Here is a 12,083-nt window from a genome sequence, read left to right as displayed (position 1 = left end):
ATATATTGAGGGCCACCCCGGCCTGGGTGCTGCAGGGCAGATAAGGAATTCCAGGCCAGGCTTGGTCCCTGTCCTCAGAGAGTCAGCGTCAGGCTGGAGAGAGAAGCAGGGCTTAGTATCAGAGGATGGAAGAACAAACACACACCAATCGTGCAAATTCACTCTCAGGCAGAGGGCCTGAGGATTAAACGGGTTTCGAGGTAAAACAAGAAACCCCGGGGTGGCCACTGCAGCCGGCCATGTCCAGAGGGAAGAATTCAGACTCGGGGGCAAGGAGGGTAGGAGATACAGTCATTTATTCATCCATCAACTATTTATTTATTCAGCACCTACTGCCTACCTAGTGCTTTGAGGAATGAGGTCCCTGCCTCATGCTGCTTCTGTTCCAGCTGAGAGACTGTCAGTATGAACCAAGTGAATAGTAAGGATGATATCAAGGTGGTGTCAGGCTATGAGGCAAATCAGCAGGTAATGGGCAATGACTGGGGCCACCTTTGTACAGGGGAGTGCTCACTTAGGGCAATGAGGGCAGGTCTGGGACTAGGGTGAAGCAAGGAGACACTCCCTCTCAGGAGTGTACGACCTTGAAAGGGAGTGCCTCTGTATGACCTCGAAAGGGAGTGCCTCCTTAAATTTGTGCCCTCAGTGGTGCCTCACTTGCCTCACCCTCATCCCAGCCCCATTCAAGGGCATTAAGGGGAGGCATCTAGGCATGAGCCTCTAGCTATCAAGTCCTCGCAGCCTGATTTCTCTCCTATATCTCTGTTTTTGTGCTCCATTTCCTTAGACCTCCACTTACCCTGGCCCAGCCTCTGGCCCCAGCCCTAGCTTTCCTTCCCTAGGCCTCAGGGTGTCAGAGAAGGCCCCTGCTCCCTGCCCACCAAACCCCCCCACTACCACCACCACAGCGCCGAGGCTTGCCACCGACCGCACAGAGAAGCCAAGCTTTGAACTGTGGGCCTAGGCCCAGGGAGGTCGCTCAGAAGGCCAAGGTTCAATTTCCCGGGCCTGAGGTGGCTGTGCTGGGAGGGGAAGGGGTGCACTGTGGGGCCTGGATGGGAGGCTGGGAAGAAAGAAAACTCACCCCAGCGAGGAACAGAGTCTTGTCCCTGTAACGCCATCACTTGGCCTCAGTGGGTTTGCCCCCAAAGTCTCCCATATCACGCTATTTCTCTCTTCCCCTGGCACTGACGTCTCTCATTAAGAACTTGTAGAAGAGACCATGTCTATTTCCCAGCTTGGAGCACTTGGCACTCTGCACCCCATATTCAGTGAAGAATGACTGAATGCGGTTGCAGTGAGATTCAGGCCACTCTGGCAGACCCGAGGAAGTGGGTCCCCGCCACTGCAGAAGCACTGGGGTCTACGGGGTGGTTTGGGGCACACAGGGACCCCTCAAACCCAGCTCCATAGTGGGCTCTCAGGGGGTCAAGCCCAGCCAGGCCCCTGTGGGTCCTCTGCACCCCCTGCCTCACCTAACAAAGGCCAGCGCGATCTAGGATCTCACCTCCCTCAGCCTGGCAGGCCGGGGCAAGTTTGCGGGTATTCCCCTCTTCGCCCCACCCCCATTTACCCCTGGCAACCTCGATGCCCTTTCCAAGGACATTCTCCGCCTCCAAGTCCGGACTGACCTCGGCTAGAGAGAGGCGCCAGGGATAGGACATGGGGGACGGGTAGGTGGGTCCGGACTGCCTCCTAGGCCCCGGGTAGGGGGTGGGGCGCCCCCCCCGGAGCTGGGCCGAGACCCCGGCTCCGGCGCTAACAATCAATGGGCCGCAGCCGGCGGGCGGGGCCGGGCCGGAGGATTAGGGCGGGGAAGGGCAATTACAGCGGAGCGGCCGCGCTCCGGATTTCGTCCGCTGCGCTGCTCAAATGCCACATTTCGGATGCAGCGCCGCGCCCGCCCTGTTTGCTCGGTGAGTGGGGGCCCCGGGGCAGGAAGCCAACTCGCAAGTGTATCGGAGATTAGGGCCGGCGGCGGCGGGGGCGGGCACTGGACAAACACGCGGCGGCAGCCTCAATCCTCCGTCCTCTATTCCGCCCGCGGCGACGCTGGCCGGGCCGTGACTCGGCGACGCGCGGACGCGGGTTGGGAAGGCCGCGGCCCCTACCCGGCCCAGGGCCTCCGCGCCCGCCTCAGGGGACTCTCCGCCTGGGCTTGCGAGCGGGCGGGGGCGGGGCGCTGAGCTAGCAGGGCCGACTGGCACCTGGCGGGGGAAGCAATGGATTTTTTTTCTTCCTTCAAATATTTATGAATTTTGCATCTTTTCCTTAATGAGCTTACACGTGGAGGACCAACTCCCGTAAAAATTGGCTTGGTACCAAAGATCATGGTGGGAGAATGAGGAAAAGAAGGAGGGCACGGGAGAGAGAGCAGGACTTGGGTGGAGTCGGGAGGACGAGGAAAGGGCGGAGGAAGGGGAAAAGGGAGGGCGAATGGAGGAAACCGAGGCGCGGTCTCCTTCAGTCCCTCCGACCCTCCATGACTCGCCCCCCAGGCCTGGCTCAAACCCTTGTCCTCAAACCCCTACTTCCCCTTCTGCCTGGTGAGGCGAGGGGAAAGAGCCCCCGGTTGGGGATGGGGAAGGAAAAGGAGGCAAAGGTGAAGGTGTGGGAGTGGTGGGCCCCTCGCTCGAGTGAACACCAGGGAGCTTAGCAGCACTGCGGAAAATCCAGCAGTCCGTGGGCGGAGCAGCCCCGGACCCGCGCGGCAGTGGATGGCGCCTCCTGGTGTTCAGGAGACCGCGCTGCCCGGCGCTAACCGCCGCCCTAGGTCTGAGTTCGCTGCCCTGGGAAGTGAGCCTTTGATAGGCCTCCAGGAGCCCTGGAGGACATGTCCAGACTCTTAAGCCAGAGTTTCCAGGGACTCAAAGGTCAGAAGGACAGTCTAGGACCCCAGAACAAATTCCTCTCCTGGGAGCTGTAGGGTTCACCCCTACACTGGCTTCTGCCACATCCCCAGCTAGAGCTCCTCCTGCCCTTCCACAACTCACCCTCAATCCGTGCTGCTTCTTGTTCCCTGAGCAGACTGACCATTCCTACAAACATGACTTTGCTCAGGTTTCTGGGAGGGTCCAAATCCTCACCACCTACCAAGGCACATCTAGTGTCCAACCTCTTCCTCCAGGAAGCCCTCCAGGGCTGCTCCAGCTCAGAGGCTCTTTCAACCAATTTAGCATCTGATTCCATCTCAAGATCCCTCTGTTGGGCTTCCCTGGTGGCGCAGTGGTTGAGAGTCTGCCTGCCGATGCAGGGGACACGGGTTCGTGCCCCGGTCCAGGAAGATCCCACATGCCGCGGAGCGGCTGGGCCCGTGAGCCATGGCCGCTGAGCCTGCGCGTCCGGAGCCTGTGCTCCGCAACGGGAGAGGCCACAACAGTGAGAGGCCCGCGTACCGCAAAAAAAAAAAAAAAAAAAAAGATCCCTCTGTGGTGGGTCTTGGCCTTCTCTCTTCTTCAAAGTCAGGCTATATGTTCTCTTGGAACTGAGTGGTTTTGGCCAGGGACAGGATCTGCCCACACACACCCCCTCCCCCCGCCTCCAGACAGCTGGAGCTTAAAAGGTTAGTGGGCTGGTCCCTGAGGCACTTGTGCCCAGGAGGGCCCTTGTCCCTTAGGAGTGACAGAGTTTCTCTTCCAGGGAACCCCACCCAGTTCCTCACTCCTCTGACTGGCTCCTCTGCTCCATCCTGCACCCCACCATGATCCCTTGGGAGGTAAGGCCACTTTGTAATCACCCCTGTTCTCAGAAAGGTTATGAAATCCTTTCTCTTGCTATTGACACCTCTGAACTGAACAAACAAGCTTCCTTTTCACCCTCTCATGAGGTCCTTAGTGAGCTGCTGAAACCTCCAGAAATGACCAGTTCAGGCAAGCTCCAAGATTTGGGAGGTTAAGCCCTCACCTCAAGAGAGGTTGTGGCTAAACCCACAAGGAACCTGCCCTCACCATGGGTGGATATACTGACCAGATAGACAGTACAGCCTGTGGAGGGCAATGCAGCAACATCAGCCATTTCAAATGAGCCTCTCTCTCATCCCAGGAATTTCACATTTAAGAATCTCTCCTAGGGACTTCCCTGGTGGCGCAGTGGTTAAGAATCTGCCTGCCAATGCAGGGGACACGGGTTTGATCCCTGGTCCAGGAAGATCCCACATGCCGCGGGGCAACTAAGCCCATGTGCCACAACTACTGAGCCTGCATGCTGCAACTACTGAAGCCCACACGCCTAGAACCCATGCTCCGCAGCAAGAGAAGCCACCGCAATGAGAAGCCTGAGCAAAGAAGAGCAGCCCCTGCCCACTGCAACTAGAGAAAGCCCTCGCGCAGCAACGAAGACCCAACGCAGTCAAAAAACAAAGAATCGCTCCTAAAAAGTACTTGCAGGGAGCACAGCGCCTATAAGGATGCTTGTCATGAGGGGAAAGGGAAAACCATCTTAAAGCCCATCAGTGGTGGGCTGGCTCAACTATTTGCATGCTGTGCAACCATTTGTTAAAAATTTGGTGGAGGTATATACACTGACACAGTGACGTGTCCAATATACATTAAGTGAGAAATAAAGCAAGATTAAAAACAGTTTAAAATACTTTGATTCAATGATTTTTGTAAAAATCATTATAATAAATGTGTTAGTATATGTATGGAATAGAAGTAAACCTGAAAAAAGGTGGTAATTTTGTTAGGGGATTATGGAGGGGCTTTCATTTTCTTAATGGTAATTTTGGTATTGTTTAATTTTCATGCAAAATGTATATATTATGTTTGGAATTAGAAAAGAAGAATAAGTCTATGGACCCATCTTGTCAGGACAGAAGGGTCTTGGCTGGAAGCACATTTGAGGCTGGCAAGGGTTGTGGTCTAGGAGCAGGAAGACGGGTCCCACCGACACACAGCCACCTCCTAGGTGTGACTGCGTAGGAGGAGGGTGGATTTCCTAGTAGCCCCCCCTCCGTCCCCCACTCCACCCCCCACCTCCCCGCCCCAGGGTCTGGAAGGGAACCAGACGAAAATTGTAGCCTTTTTCGTTTTAACATTTGGGAATCTCCTGCAATTGACTATCCACTTCCCCCTGGGAGGAGGGGGGCATGCTTGTTTCTACCCCGCAGTTAGGAAGCGTTGACTCCACCAGCCAGAGAGCAGTGATCTTAGGCACCCGACCTAACTAACGTCCTTCCTTCCCCCTCTACTGCCCTCTGAGCACAGTGCCGCGCGCCACCTCCCGAATCGGGCTTCATTTCCCGGAGCTTCTGAGAGGTGTGTACAACAAGCTGACCCTAACTCCTAGCCTCGCGGGTGAGGGGCCTCTCCCTCCTCGCCCAGCCTCCTCGCACGCCCTTGCCGGGGGCTGCTGAGACCCCGCAGGTGCGGTTGCAGGGGACGGCCAGCGGAGGCGGTGCCCCCATCACACGGTCTGCGCGCGCTCCCTGCTGCCCGCCGCGAGAAATGACACTCCCCATCGGCCCGGCCATTTGGCCCTTCAGTCCCTGAGTGCCAAGCACACCCCGCCCCCCACCCCGAACCTCTCCTATTACGTGCGTTCCCCAGGCCTTGCTAGGCCAGAGCCCAGGAGGGACAGGCACTTAAAAAGCAAAATGGTGCCCCCGAGGCTATCATCCCACTTCAGAGGAGGCCTAAGTGCCCGCTGCATCACATCACGCAAGTTAGATACAGGGGCAGGGCAGAGCAGAGCCTCCATTTCCTGACCGCATGTCCAGACCTCTACAAAGCACTGAGGGAACAGAGGGCTTAAATTCTCCAGGGCACTGTATGAGCAGCTCTGAGGAGGCTGAGAAAACGGGGTCCTGCCTTCCAAAAACCTAGAGCCCCAGAGCAGGAGCAGGACTGATTCTGTGTCCTGTCAGCTGCCCACACAGGCCAGGGGCCAGCATTGTGAGTGTACCTGTTCTGTCACTGGGCTGGGCCTACCCAGGTGATGAGCACTGACAAGGGCCTCCCCAGTACCAAGTCCAGGTGTGCTTCCAGTCAACAGAAAAGCACCAGCTCAGGAAAGCTCCAGAAGCACCTCCTCCCCCAGGGCTGAGGCTATGAATTCCCAGGGGAAGAAGAGACAATGCAAGATCAGGGCCAGAGGATCCTGGAGGGAGGAGAGGGTGCCCTTCTACTATGTACTAGCTGTGTCACCTGGATAAGTAGCTTACCCCCTCTGAGCCTTATATTCCTTATCTGTAAAGTAGCATACATGATTTTTCACAGGTTGAGATGTGGATTCACTGCTACAATTTTGCTATATCCAGCACATAGCACATGATCCATAAATTTCCATTAACAGTATAATGGAAAAACAAATTGTAGTCTATTCATTTTCGGAATACTCTATAGCAATGAAAATTAATAAACTGGCCATGTATATAAAACTCACAAACATAGTGCTGAGTGAAAGAGACAAGCTGAAGAATGACAAGTACAGTATGATGCCACATATATAAAGTTTAGAAGCATGCAAAACATTTCATGCTGTATGCTGCTTATGGGTAAGTAACTATGGAGCAACTGAATGAGACCATGAATGGAAATGATAACACCAGGTTAGAATAGTAATTAACTCCAGTGAATGGAACTGCTGAGAGGTGCAAAGGGGCTACATATGTGTCCATAATGTACTTTTACTTAAAGAAACAAAAACTGAAGTAAACGTAGCAAAAGCTGCAGTCTATAAAGTTGGATGTTGAGTTCTTGGGTATTTATCATATTTTTATCTATAACTTTCTTAGTGTTTGAAATATTTTATTGTAATAAAAAAAGGGGAAGAAAACAATTGCTTACCTAATAATAGACCCTATGATAACCCCCTGCTTTCAGCAGCCCCACCCACTCACCTCCCCACTTGACCTATTCTCCTCCATCTTTGATCTCATCCATCCATATTTTTCTTTTCAAACTAGAACCCAAATGCAGATGACTCCCAAATCCAGCCCAGACACCTTCTCTTACCTAACTTCTTGTCAGATGTCCCCACTGGAATACTTCTCAGAAAACTCACCCTCAATACAGCCAAAAGTACCCCCCTCCAACTGCCTGCAGCCCACAGCTGGAAGGACATGCAAGTTGAGAGAAGATAGATACCTAAACATCTTGTTGAAATCTTTGAATGCTGATGATAAATAAAAAGATCTTCCAAGCTTTTTAACATTAGAAAAGGTTTGCTACAAATAAAAATCAACCTGACAGCAGACTTTTCATCTGCAATGTGAAATACTAGAAAACAGCTGTTAGAAGCAATGAAACTTCTATCCGTAGAGCACCAAAGAGAGAACTTTAAAATGGTTTTGAGTAAAGAGGAAAAGAAAAAGAAAGGTTTACCATTTATGTAAATTAAAAACATATATACAAAACAGCCCTACATGTTTTACATGGGTCCATAGATAGTCAATAACAAATGGTTTATTAGGGTAGCAGGGGAATTGGCAAGGGGATGAGGATAAATAGGAAAAAACAGACAAAAATAAGAGTGGGATCTGGTATGGACCTCAGATGGTAATGGCCATGAACAGGTAGGAAAGGTTACCTCAACCTTCTGCTCCTGAGGTCCAAAAGGGGAAAAAAATCATTAAAAAAGTGTTCCCAAATTCAGACAAAAGGTTGACAGGCAATGGATTAAATGATGTGTTAGTTATAAGATGATTTGGAGAGATGGCAAGAAGAGCTTGCAGGAACTTGAGATCAGGTATTTATTTTTGCTTAGAAAAGTGACATTTGAAGAAATATGGCAATGTATTTGCCTAAATCAATCCCTATCCCAAATTCCTTAAGTAAAAGCTGAAGCCCTGGTAATCCTGGGCCAGAAACTCAGGCTGGTGGCAGCTCACCTGGCCCCTTTAGAGCCCTTGAGAGGGACACCTGGCTATAGGGGCAGACACTGATTGGGCTGATGATCTGTTCCTGCCCTGCTCACATCCCACGAGCCTCTGTTCCGTGCCAGGAACTGTATCTTTATTACTTGTTTTAGATTTCACTAAACCCAACAAAGTGGGCTGTATTAGGTGAAGTTAATACCATCAGTAACATTCACTCACTCATTGGTTTATTCATGTAACAAATATTTGTGGGCTGACCATTCTGTGCCAGGCTCAGTTCTAGGCTCCAAGAGAAAAATCAGTAAGCAAAGCAGATAAAAAAACCTCTGCTCTTTAGGGAGCTTACATTATTGTTGAAAGAGCTAATAAAAATAAATAAATAAGGAACATATATGTTTGTTGGATAGTAATAAGTACTATGGAAAGAAATTAAGCTGTATAGGGAAATAAGGAGCGTAGGACAAGGCAGGGAAGGCCTCATTACGAAGGTGATATTGGGACTTCCCTGGTGGCGCAGTGGTTAAGAATCTGCCTGCCAATGCAGGGGACATGGGTTCGATCCCTGGTCCGGGAAGATCCCATATGCCGCAGAACAACTAAGCCTGCGTGCTGCAACTACTGAGCCCACACGTTACAACTACTGAAGCCCATACACCTACAGCCCGTGCTCCACACCAAGAGAAGCCACCGCAATGAAAAGCTCACTCACCACAATGAACAGTAGCCCCCGCTCACCGCAACTAGAGAAAGCCCGTGCGCAGCAACGAAGACCCAACGCTGCCCCCCCCCACAAAAAAATTTTTTTAAAAGGTGACATTGTAGCAAGGACTGAAAGAAGGTGAGGGAATGAGCCATGCAGATAGCTGAAGGACAAGTAGGAGGAGGGAATAGCAAGTGCAAAGGCCCTGAGGCAGGAGTGTATTTAGTCAAGGGAAAGCCAGAAGGCCAGTGTGTCTAGAGCAGAGTGAGACTCGGGAACAGTAGTGGATGAGGTTAGAGAAATAAGGGGAGTGGAGGGCCTTGTCAGCCCCCACCTGGTGTGACTTGGGGAGTCAGTGGAGTTGAGAAAAGGGGTGACATGATCTTACCCTGTTTACCAGAACCATTGAGTTGAAGTCTGTAGAAGAACAAGGGTGGAAGCAGGGGAGCAGATAGGTCATTATTGCAGTCATCTTAGCAAGAGACAGGAGGCTTGGTCCACAGTGATATCAGGGGAGGTGATTGGGCGAGGTCAGACTCTGGATATATTTTGAAGGTAGAGCCTTATGAGAAGTATGCTGATGGACTGGATGTGAGGATCCAAAGATGATTCCAAGTTTTCTGGCCTGAGCAGCTAGAAGGATGAAGTTGCCATTTTCTGGGGTGGGAAAGGCTGTAGTGGGAGCAGGATGGGGACAGATGGGGAGGTGGGAGGCCCCTCAAACTCTCACAGCTTGAATGTGCACAAGCCTGATGCGAGCCTACATCTGTCTGACTCCAAAGACCCTTCTTCTTTAGCTCCTCCACACTGCCTGCCCCAGAGAAAAGGCAAAGCAAGAGGGGTCCTACCCCTGCCCTCCTCTGCCCTCGTCAGGTCAGCATATTGTGGGGAAATGACACCTTCAAACACTGGATTGTAGTTAGTTTTTGACTCTGTTGCATTCTGTAAGCTGTCTTCATCTTCAAAGATCTGTCCGTTTAGTGAACAAGCATTATCATTTTTCATTGGTCTTAACCCATGAGATTCCCAAATCATTGACCTTCCCCATTCTCCTCTCATGAGTCTCCCATTCTGCCAGAGTAAACCATTCAATGTGTTTTGGTTATCTGCTGTTGTATAGCAAACCACCTCAAAACTTTGTGGTTTAAAACAACTATTTTACCTGCTCACAACTCTGGAGGTCAGGGATCTGGCAGGGCTCGGCTGGGATGTGCTTCTTCCTCACGGGGTGTCAACTAGGACCTCTTATGAGGTTGCGATCAGGCCTGGCTTCATAGGTGTGGTACCTATGCAATTGCGCAGGGCCTCACGCTGAGAGAGATTCTGCAATTGGCTTAATGCTCTAGTCTTGCTGTCTTGAAATTCTTAACTATTTTTGAACAATAGACCCTATGTTTTTATTTTACGCTGGACTCCACAAATTATGTAGCTGGTCTGGCTTGCAGTCAGATGGTGGCTGGGACTGGAACATTCAGGATAGCTTTATTCACAAATCTAGTGTCTTGGCAGGGTTGGCTGGGAGGCTGGGACTCTCTCATTCTCTCAACACGACTAGCTTAGCCTTCCTCACATAGAAGCTGGATCCCAAGGGTGAGCACCCCAAATAGCAAAGGGAAAACTTCAGATCATAGGGTCCTGCCTCAGAAGTTACACAGTGTCACTTTCTTCATATTCTACTGACCAGACCAAGTCACAGGGCTAGCCCAGATCCAACAAGAGGGGATAGGGAAATGGCAAGGCCTCTCTGCAAACAGAGCATATGGGAAGGAAGCCATCTTTGGACACATACCCTACCACTCAATGTTTGTGTCCTATCTGCCCATAGGGCCAGAGTTCCCAAGAGGACAAGAGAAGGATGCGCCTGCTGCTTTTGCTGCTGCCCTCTCCGTACCTCTGCCACACTCCCCAGCTGGAGCCAGTTGAATTGGTTTGTCTCAGGTAGGGTAAGGGATCTGTTTTGTCCACTTAGACTCTGAAAATGACTAGAGGACTGGCCTTGGCCAGAGAGGCTGTGAAGTATGCTGATCACTTTACCAAGCAAGGTGGTGGGGAAAGGGTGGGCCGAGTAAACAGGTGCAGAAAGCTTGGGGACACGGTCCCACCCCCTTCCCCCTGATAATTGGAAGGAGAAGTTGAAAGCAGGTATAGGGGCTTGCCATTCAAGGAATGGTCCCCAGACTAACAGCACCAGCATCACACGGGAATGTGTTAGAAATGCAGAATGTAAGGACCCAACTCCGACCCACTGAGTTGGATCTACAATTTAACTAGATTCCTGGGTGATGTGTATGCACATTAAAGTTTGAGAAGCTAGTAGACTCTAGAACAGAGGTTCTCACCTTGGCCACACAGTGGAATCACTTGGGAAAGTTGTACAAGTCCCGGTGCCCCAGGCACACCACAGACCAACTAAATCAGCATTTCAAGGTGGGAGCCTGGCATTAGGATACTTTGTTCCTCACTAGGCACTTCCGCCGGTGAGTGAAGAAGCCAAACTCCAAGGCTTCCTGCCTTAGGACTCCTCACTGGGTGAGCCCCATGTAGTTCTCCTCTGGAAAGCAGGGAGCCAGGGCTGAGCTTCCAGTGGGGTCCAACCCACCTTCTCCTCATCAGGAGCTTGTAGACATTGATTTTTCCCAGAGTACTCTCTGGACCCTGCAGGCTCTGAGTCTGGCCATTATTCCCACTTCCCATGCCTACCCCTACGTTTGAAGCCAGGACTCCAAGGGGCAGCTCACCATGATGAGTGTGAACAGCAAACAAATCAGTCTGAACACAAATAAGGTAACTTCCTAACAGGAACCGCAGTTCAGGGCTGAACAAACAGGCAGCCAGAGCCCCCACCCGACTCCTAGACCCCCAGCTGGTGGCAAGGACCAGCCTCTGCACCTGGCCTGGAAAGTGAGGTTTCCCAGGACTTCCAGTGCCCCCTTCCACCCAGTTCTCTCCCCATCCCCGGACTTGACCTCCTCAGCCTTAGTAGGGGATGGCAGAGGCTTGGTGACAACCCTAGAAGCCCACTTGTGGAAGAGCCTTAAAAAGGTCACAAGGGCATGAGGGAAGGTCTGGGCTGGTGTGAGGGCCCGTGACAAGTCTGTCCTCTTCTCCCCGCCCAACACCCCTGACATCTGCCTGCAACCCACACACACCATCACCACCACCACCACCACCACCATCATCTCTATTTTCCTTTCTTCTGAACACAGAAACCGCTTTCTAGGTGGTTCTTTCATCCTCTCCCCCTCGAACACCATCTGCTTACAAGACACTTGGAGAGATGACACACATGATAACCCAACTCCTTCTGTGTTTTTCCATTTCAACAACACCCCTGAGTTTCTGGACCCTCAGACCAGGTTTGAATGTGATGATGCAGAGACGGGCTGAACCTGTCAGTGACTTTTTAAAAAGAACCAATACCTTTGTTCACTTCTTCTACTGGTGTTGGAAGTTCAGTCAGTTATGAGTAGTTGAAACAAGCTGGTCTTTAAAAGGATTTATTCTTTCTCTCACACACATACACCCTTCTACTACAGCTCTATCCCCCATGTACCCCCAAAGGGAAAA

At 51.5% G+C, this 12,083-nt stretch overlaps 1 long non-coding RNA gene across 1 annotated transcript; it reads left to right on the top strand.

The window, feature by feature from the left end:
• Positions 1 to 1,691: 1,691 nt before the first annotated feature.
• LOC114900734 lies at positions 1,692 to 4,656 on the top strand. Its single transcript, XR_003794928.1, has 3 exons — positions 1,692 to 1,916; positions 3,640 to 3,715; positions 4,070 to 4,656. It is a non-coding gene; the product is annotated as an uncharacterized LOC114900734 (long non-coding RNA).
• The last annotated feature ends 7,427 nt before the right edge of the window (positions 4,657 to 12,083 follow it).

This window comes from Monodon monoceros, unplaced genomic scaffold (assembly GCF_005190385.1).
Source record: "Monodon monoceros isolate NGI ecotype Baffin Bay Population unplaced genomic scaffold, NGI_Narwhal_1 Super_Scaffold_19, whole genome shotgun sequence".
In the NCBI taxonomy this organism is placed as follows: domain Eukaryota; kingdom Metazoa; phylum Chordata; class Mammalia; order Artiodactyla; family Monodontidae; genus Monodon; species Monodon monoceros.
This window is presented reverse-complemented; position numbering and strand designations above follow the sequence as displayed.